Source organism: Hemitrygon akajei, chromosome 19 (assembly GCF_048418815.1).
Source record: "Hemitrygon akajei chromosome 19, sHemAka1.3, whole genome shotgun sequence".
Lineage (NCBI taxonomy): Eukaryota > Metazoa > Chordata > Chondrichthyes > Myliobatiformes > Dasyatidae > Hemitrygon > Hemitrygon akajei.
In genome coordinates, this window is record NC_133142.1 from 29655375 (window position 1) to 29662985 (window position 7611).

Consider the following 7611-nt stretch of genomic DNA (forward strand, 5'->3'; position numbering starts at 1 on the left):
CCTGATTCTTTACTGCCTTTGTGGCAGCAAAGTCTAGACATTTATTTTCAGTAAAACGTTGGGAAACCCAGCATATGTAGTAAGGATGGACCCCTTAGTAGCCCATCTTTGTCCTTTTTGCATCCTGCGCTGAGGCCAGATGCATGATACCACATCATTGTCTGGGTGAGTTACTGATCACCATGTGACTGCCACTAGAAGCTGATGTCAAGTTTGTGGAAGAAAGCCAACTACCATGAATAATTCTGGATTTTATATATTGAATGTGAGTTTGGGTTAATTTCTGGATGAGATACCTTTGAAAGATGGATTTTGTTACATACCCACCACACATAATCTGCCAAATTATACAAATAGATAAACTGTTGTTTTTATTAAATTAATTTACAGTAGAAATTAAGTATAATTTTGGGGAGATAAGGAGCCATTCATTGGATATGGAAGAGCTGCTACAGACTACAAAGAACCCTTTAATTTAGTGGGTCTCGGATGAAAAATCCCAACCAGCACAGACTGGTTAATTGTCACCACCTCGTCTTTCTGTCTGCCTCCACTACGTATTCTGCCAGTGTAACCAAGGCAACAATCAGTCTTACCAACATCAAGAAAACCACAGCACTAAGATGGGTAAACCACTCATCTTACTGAAAACTGCATTCTTGCTTGGTCTTATAAAAGGTTGGAGAATTTATACTTTTTAAATCCAGATAGTAATTTGAAAGTATTGTGTTTCTCCACTTAAATCAAAGCTTCATTGGAAGCAGAGAAGAGTCAAGTTCAGAGAAAGAACATATCAAGACATGTTTGTGGACAGCAAGGTGTAGAAATCTGTCTGAGCAATGGCCAAAAATAACATCGCTCAAATAAACACATTAAGGTGGCATTAATTAATGTCGGCCTATTTCTAAGCAAGTTAGCACTAGTCGTTGCCTTTCTGATACCCACAGTTCAGCAACACCAGTGTATTATTCAATGTTAATTCTTGGAAAGATTTTCTGCCCAGTGTTCTGATTCACAACTGGTTCTATCCAATCCCACAAGCAGCAGGCTTTAATAAGGCTAAGGATTGAAAGTGGCTGTTTCAGTTAGGTACATCTTTATTTTAGTCAAAGACAGAATTCTGTGCTCGCTTCGGCAGCACATATACTAAAATTGGAACGATACAGAGAAGATTAGCATGGCCCCTGCGCAAGGATGACACAAAAATTCGTGAAGCGTTCCATATTTTTTTAAAAAAAGACAGAATTCTGCACAGTTGTCTGCAAAACAAACCTCGAACTGCTTTAACCTGTGATTTTTGGAGGCCATTATTAAACCTCAGGTGGCCAACAAAGATGAGAGGCTACACCACTCCTCATGTCAGGGTTACACTCACCCTCAGAAACTTGCCTTCAGGGTAGAAAAGATTTAGAGGGATATGGGCTAAAGGCAGGAAAATAGGACTACCTTAGGAAGGGTTCTTGGGCAGTATGCACGAGCTGGGCCAAAGAGCCTGTATCCAAGCGTGAAACTATGACTATAAATGTCACACTTGATGCAGTGTAGCTCTCAGTTTTATTGCAAGTCCAATAAAACTCTACTGGTAAGAATATTCAATTTTTTGTATGCATACCTGGAAAGAACATTTGACACATTGCAGGTGTCCCAAAAGTGCATGTCTCCCCGGCATGTCTAGACCCAAGTCTGCCACCTGGCTGGGTTTCTCTGCCACTTTTGAAGGACTCTGGTACCCATTTCCATCACTGCAGTATATGCACATACTTCCAGCTGCTGCATTTATCGTGTGGTGTCCCTCTAAGGGCTACTCTCTGAGCTCAATGGTGCTAAAGTGATGTTATTACCATGGGAAATTTGATCTCTAATGCCCATTGTTGCTGAAACAGAGTAGTCTACACAAACGAGCCCACTAGCTCTGATTTGGAAATGGTATGAACAAATTTCTTGGTTTACTTTTTGAATTTTTGTGATTTTTATTAACGACCTGGATGTGGGGGTAGAAGGGTGGGTTGACAAGTTTGCAGACGACACAAAGGTTGGTGGTGTTGTAGATAGTGTAGAGGATTGTCGAAGATTGCAGAGTGACATTGATAGGATGCAGAAGTGGGCTGAGAAGTGGCAGATGGAGTTCAACCTGGAGAAGTGTGAGGTAGTACACTTTGGAAGGACAAACTCCAAGGCAGAGTACAAAGTAAATGGCAGGATACTTGGGAGTGTGGAGGAGCAGAGGGATCTGGGGGTACATGTCCACAGATCCCTGAAAGTTGCCTCACAGGTAGATAGGGTAGTAAAGAAAGCTTATGGGGTGTTAGCTTTCTTAAGTTGAGGGATAGAGTTTAAGAGACGCGATGTAATGATGCAGCTCTATAAAACTCTAGTTAGGCCACACTTGGAGTACTGTGTCCAGTTCTGATCGCCTCACTATAGGAAGGATGTGGAAGCATTGGAAAGGGTACAGAGGAGATTTACCAGGATGCTGCCTGGTTTAGAGAGTATGGATTATGATCAGAGATTAAGGGAGCTTGGGCTTTACTCTTTGGAGAGAAGGAGGATGAGAGGAGACATGATAGAGGTGTACAAGATATTAAGAGGAATAGATAGAGTGAATAGCCAGGGCCTCTTCCCCAGGGCACCACTGCTTAGTACAAGAGAACATGGCTTTAAGGTAAGGGGAGGGAAGTTCAAGGGGGATATTAGAGGAAGGTTTTTCACTCAGAGAGTGGTTGGTGTGTGGAATGCACTGCCTGAGTCAGTGGTGGAGGCAGATACACTAGTGAAGTTTAAGAGACTATTAGACAGGTATATGGAGGAATTTAAGGTGGGGGGTTATATGGGAGGCAGGGTTTGAGGGTTGGCACAACATTGTGGGCGGAAGGGCCTGTAATGTGCTGTACTATTCTATTCTATACTAATTTTTGAAACAACACTGGGGAGAATGTTCACAGTGTTCTAAAACTAGAAATTTGGATTTCGACTGTTAACTGCTTGGATTCAAAACGATGCCTATCATGATGTAGAAATGAAATTAAACAGAGTTAGAGCACAGTGTGTTGATACTACTAACAAATACATCAAGAGGCAAAAAGGGGACATGGTATATTCTTGACAGTAGGGTAAAGGAGAATCCTAAGATGTTTTGTAAATATATTAAGAACAAAATGAAAAATAGGGAGAAAATTGCATTGCGTGGAGCCATCAGAGATGAGTGAGGTCTTACATGAATAGCTCTTTGCTGTATTTACTATGGGGAAGGTTACGGAGTTCAGAAGTTCAAAGAAGAGAACAGTGAAATCCTAAGACATATCGATCTTCTGAAAGAGGAGGTGCTGGCAATTTTGAGGTGCATAAGTTTGGATAAACTCTCGAAGCCTGACCAAACGTATCTTAGGATGTTGTGGGGGACAAGGGAAGAAATTGCAGGGGAACTGGCAGAGTATTTTGCATCTTCCTTAGCAATGGTTAAGGTATTAGAGGATTTAAATACACACTTCCCTGAAAGTGTAAACACAGATAGATAAGCTATTGAAGAAGGTATATACTGTAGCAGACATGACTTCATTAAATGGAGCAGTGAGTACAAGAGTTGAGACATCATTTGAGTTGAGACCTACAGTAGTGAAGGTCAGGGATAAGACTGTATGCTGGAATATTGTGTGAAATTATAGTCACAATATAATAGAAAGGATATGATTAAACTTTAGCTTAATGCTGAAAAGATTCACAAGGACACTGCAGGGACTGGAGGCTTGAGTTCCGAGGACTGACTGGATAGAGTGGTTTTGTCTTCCTTGGAGTAACAGAGGGTGAACAGTGAATTTCATAAAATCCTGAGGGGCAGAATCAGGTTTATTATCACTGACGTGCAATACTGTGCAGAACTCAGAGGCACATATGGGTCCTAAGACTTTTGCATTGTACTGAAGGAATTTCATGTATTGCACTGTGCTGCTGCCACAAAAAAAAACATTTCATGACACATGTGAATGATGATAAACCTGATTCTGATATGGGTCTCTATTGTGGGCTGAGAGTGGGAAGGGGGCAGGGAGAGGGGAATGATGGTTGGGGAAAGGGGAGGGAACAGGAAGCACCAGAGAGACATGCTATAATGATCAATAAACCAATTGTCTGGAATCAAATGACCTTGCCTGGTGTTTCAGGGCTGGGTGTATCTGCACCCACGCTAGCCCCTGCCCTTGGAACTCCTTCTCTGCCACCTGTCTCACAACCCTCCTAAGGTGCTCCACCCTCACCTTTCCCAAACTCCTTTGCTCTTGCCAGATTTACAAACTCGCTTTCTGCTCCACGCTGGCAAATACAGTACTGTGCATATGTCTTCATTACCCTAGCTATATATTTGTACCTAAGACTTTGGCACATTACTGTATGGTGTGAGTTTTTTTGTTCTGTGGCAGTGGTGTAGTGCAAGACATTAAAAAATTGCTACAAGTTGCAACAAATAATTAAAATTGCTAAATTGGAATAGTGAGGTATTGTTCATGGGTTCATGGTCTATTCACTTATCTGATGGCAGAGGGGAAGATGCTGTTCTCAAAACATTGAGCCTGGACCGTCAGCTTTCTGAACCTCCTTTCTGATGGTAGTAATGAGAAGATGGCATGGCCCAGGTGATGAGTGATGGATGCCGCCTCCTTGGGCACCTCTTCTTGAAGATATCCTCGAAGGTGGGGAGGCTTGCTGCCATGATGGAGCTGGTTGAGTATACAACCTTCTTCAGCTGTGCATACCTGGCAGTGATGCAACAGCAAAACGCTCTCCACTGTACATCTGTAGAAATTTGCTAGAGTCGTTGGTGACATACCATATCTCCTCAAACTCCTAATAAACTATAGCTGCTGGCTTGCCTTCTTCATGGTTGCATCAATATTTTGGACAATTGCAGTCCTTTGCTCAGGGGAGTAAAGCCTAAAATTAGACAGCATGGGCTAAAGATGAGATTAGAAAGACTGAAAGAGGACCTGAAGGTAATGACTATAGACTATATCTGCAAACTTACTCACCTATCCTACCCCCTCTACATCCAGGTCATTTATAAAAATCACAAATAGGGGTCCCAGGACTATAGAGAACAATTAACCACTCGAGGCAGATACAATTGTAATACTTAAAAGACATTTTGACAGCTTCATAGATGTAACATAGAACACAGAAGAGTACAGCACAGGAACAGGCCATTTGGCCCACAATGTTGTACTAAACCAATTAAATTAGTATTCAAGTAGCGAAATAAACTAATTTCGTCTGACTATCCTTCCATTTTCCTCACATTAATGTGTCTACGTAAACATCTTTTAAAAGTCTCTAATGTTTTTGCCACTATCACCAAACCAGGCAGTGCATTCCAGGTACCCACCACTTTCTGCGTAAAAATTTGCCCCTCACATCACTTTTGAAATGACCCCCTCTTGCCTTAAGTGTATGCCCTTTGGTAGTAGATATTTCTGCCCTTTGAAAAAAAACATTGTCTATCTACTCTAATTATGTCTGTCATAATCTTATAAACCTCTATCAGATCTCCTCTCAGTCTCTGCTGCTCCAGGAAAAGGAACCCAAGCTTGTCCAACCTCTCATTATAAAAACTGTTCTCTAATCCAGGTAGCATCGTGGTAAAGCTCCCCTCTCCAAAGGCTCAACATCCTTCTATAACGTGATGACCAGAGCTGGATCCAGTACTCCGGATGCAGCCTAACTAGAGTTTTATAAAGCTGTAACATAACTTCCTGACATTAGTTCCTCAACTAACAAAGACAAGCATGCCGTATGCCTTCCTAACCATTCTATCAATAGCCACTTTTAGGGAGCTATGTACTTGGACCACAAGATATCTCTGCTTATCTACACTGTTAGGGGTCTTGCTTTTATCTGTGTACTGTCTCTTTGCTTCAAGGTGCAACACTTCACATTTGGCTGAGTTAAACTCCATCTTCCATTTCTCTGTCTGTATCTGCAACTGATCTATGTACTGTTGTATCCTTTGTCAGCCTTCTACGCTGTCTACAGCATCACCAATCTTTGTATCATCCGCAAACTTACTAACCCACCCATCTACATTTTCATCCAGGTGAATTGTATACATGATAAACAGCAAAGGTCCCAGTGAAGATCTCTGCGGAACACCACTAATCACAGATCTTCTGCTGGAATAAGTCCCTTCAACCTCCACCCTCTGTCTTCTATGAGCAGACAGTTCTGAATCCAAACAGCCAATTCACCTTGGACCCTATGCATCTTATTATTCTGGATGAGCGTCCCACAAGGGACCTTGTCAAGTGCCTTGCTAAGATAGGACAGGAAAGGGTTAAATGGATAAAGGCCAAATAGACACTCACAGGAATAGCTCAAAAGACACTGGGCAGCTCAGAAAAGATGGGCATAATAGTATGTGTGCATGTTGTAAAATTCTCTGTCTCTATGGTATACAAAGTGAAAAATTCCAAAAATTACTTTCTAAATTGCGTTATTTCAGAATTAAGCCAAAAATTATTTGGATTTTCCAAAGAAGATGTTGAACAATGACAAGTGAAATTTGGCTTTTATTTCCGGAAGGTAACAACTAAATCTTGGCCTGTCAGTGATTTAGTAAGAAGGCTAGGTCAAAGGTGGGTACAACATTGTTTTATTTGATATGTCCACATAGTCACTCACAGCCAAGAGAATCTGTCTTATCCTGTTGGAATTTCCTGTGCAGTTTCCTCAGGACATGAGTGAAAACTGACCATACAACCCGCCTAACACGGCACCACCATCAATTTCAGCATTATTTTCGTATTTCCTGAAATAGTAAAACTTTCTTTATGGCGAAGTCATTTAGCATAGCAAAATACAATGGTAGAAAGGGTTTTTACTGAGTCAGTTGGAACAGTGATGGGTGTTGTCTATTGGAGGGTCCTCAGGTGACAGTAGAGAATCGACATAATTTGATGCAATGTGGACAAGAGTAAATGGTGGCTGTGGATAGTGACTGGGTCATTTGGTTTCTCAATTACTGGTTTCACAGCTTCCACTTCTTCTCTGTAGCACAGCAGAGGTCCTTCTCATGAAGCACAGCTCTCGCTTGAATGGATTTTCTTCAGGTTGATTTTGATGTTATAGAGTCATGAAGTCATGGAAAGGTATAGCACAGAAACAGGTCATTTGGCCCATCTAATCCATGCTGAACCATTTAAACTGCCTAGTCCCATCAATCTGCACCCAGACCATAGCCATCCATAGACTTCCCATCCATCCAAGTACTCGTAAATGTTGAAATCAAGTTTGCACTTGTATTGGCCGGCTTTTTCTACACTCTCCCAACCCTCTGAGTGAAGAAGTTTCCCCTCATGTTCCCCTGAAACATTTCACATTTCACTCTTAACCAAAGACCTCTAGTTGTCATCCCACCTAACCTCAAGAGAAAAAAAACCTACTTGTGTTAACTCTATCTATACCGCTTGTAATTTTGTATACATCTATCAAATCTCCCCTCAATCTTCTATGTTCTATGGAATTTATTTCTAACCTATTCAATCTTTCCTTATAACTCAGGTCCTCTAGTCCTGGCAACATACTTGTAAATTTTCTCTGTACTCTTTTAATTTAATTTGCATTTTTCCT

At 41.4% G+C, this 7611-nt stretch overlaps 1 non-coding gene across 1 annotated transcript; it reads left to right on the forward strand.

Annotated features, from left to right (window-relative positions):
* Nucleotides 1–1122: 1122 nt before the first annotated feature.
* LOC140742158 (U6 spliceosomal RNA) lies at nt 1123–1229 on the forward strand. The gene has a single exon (XR_012102234.1). It is a non-coding gene; the product is annotated as a U6 spliceosomal RNA (small nuclear RNA).
* Nucleotides 1230–7611: the final 6382 nt, after the last annotated feature.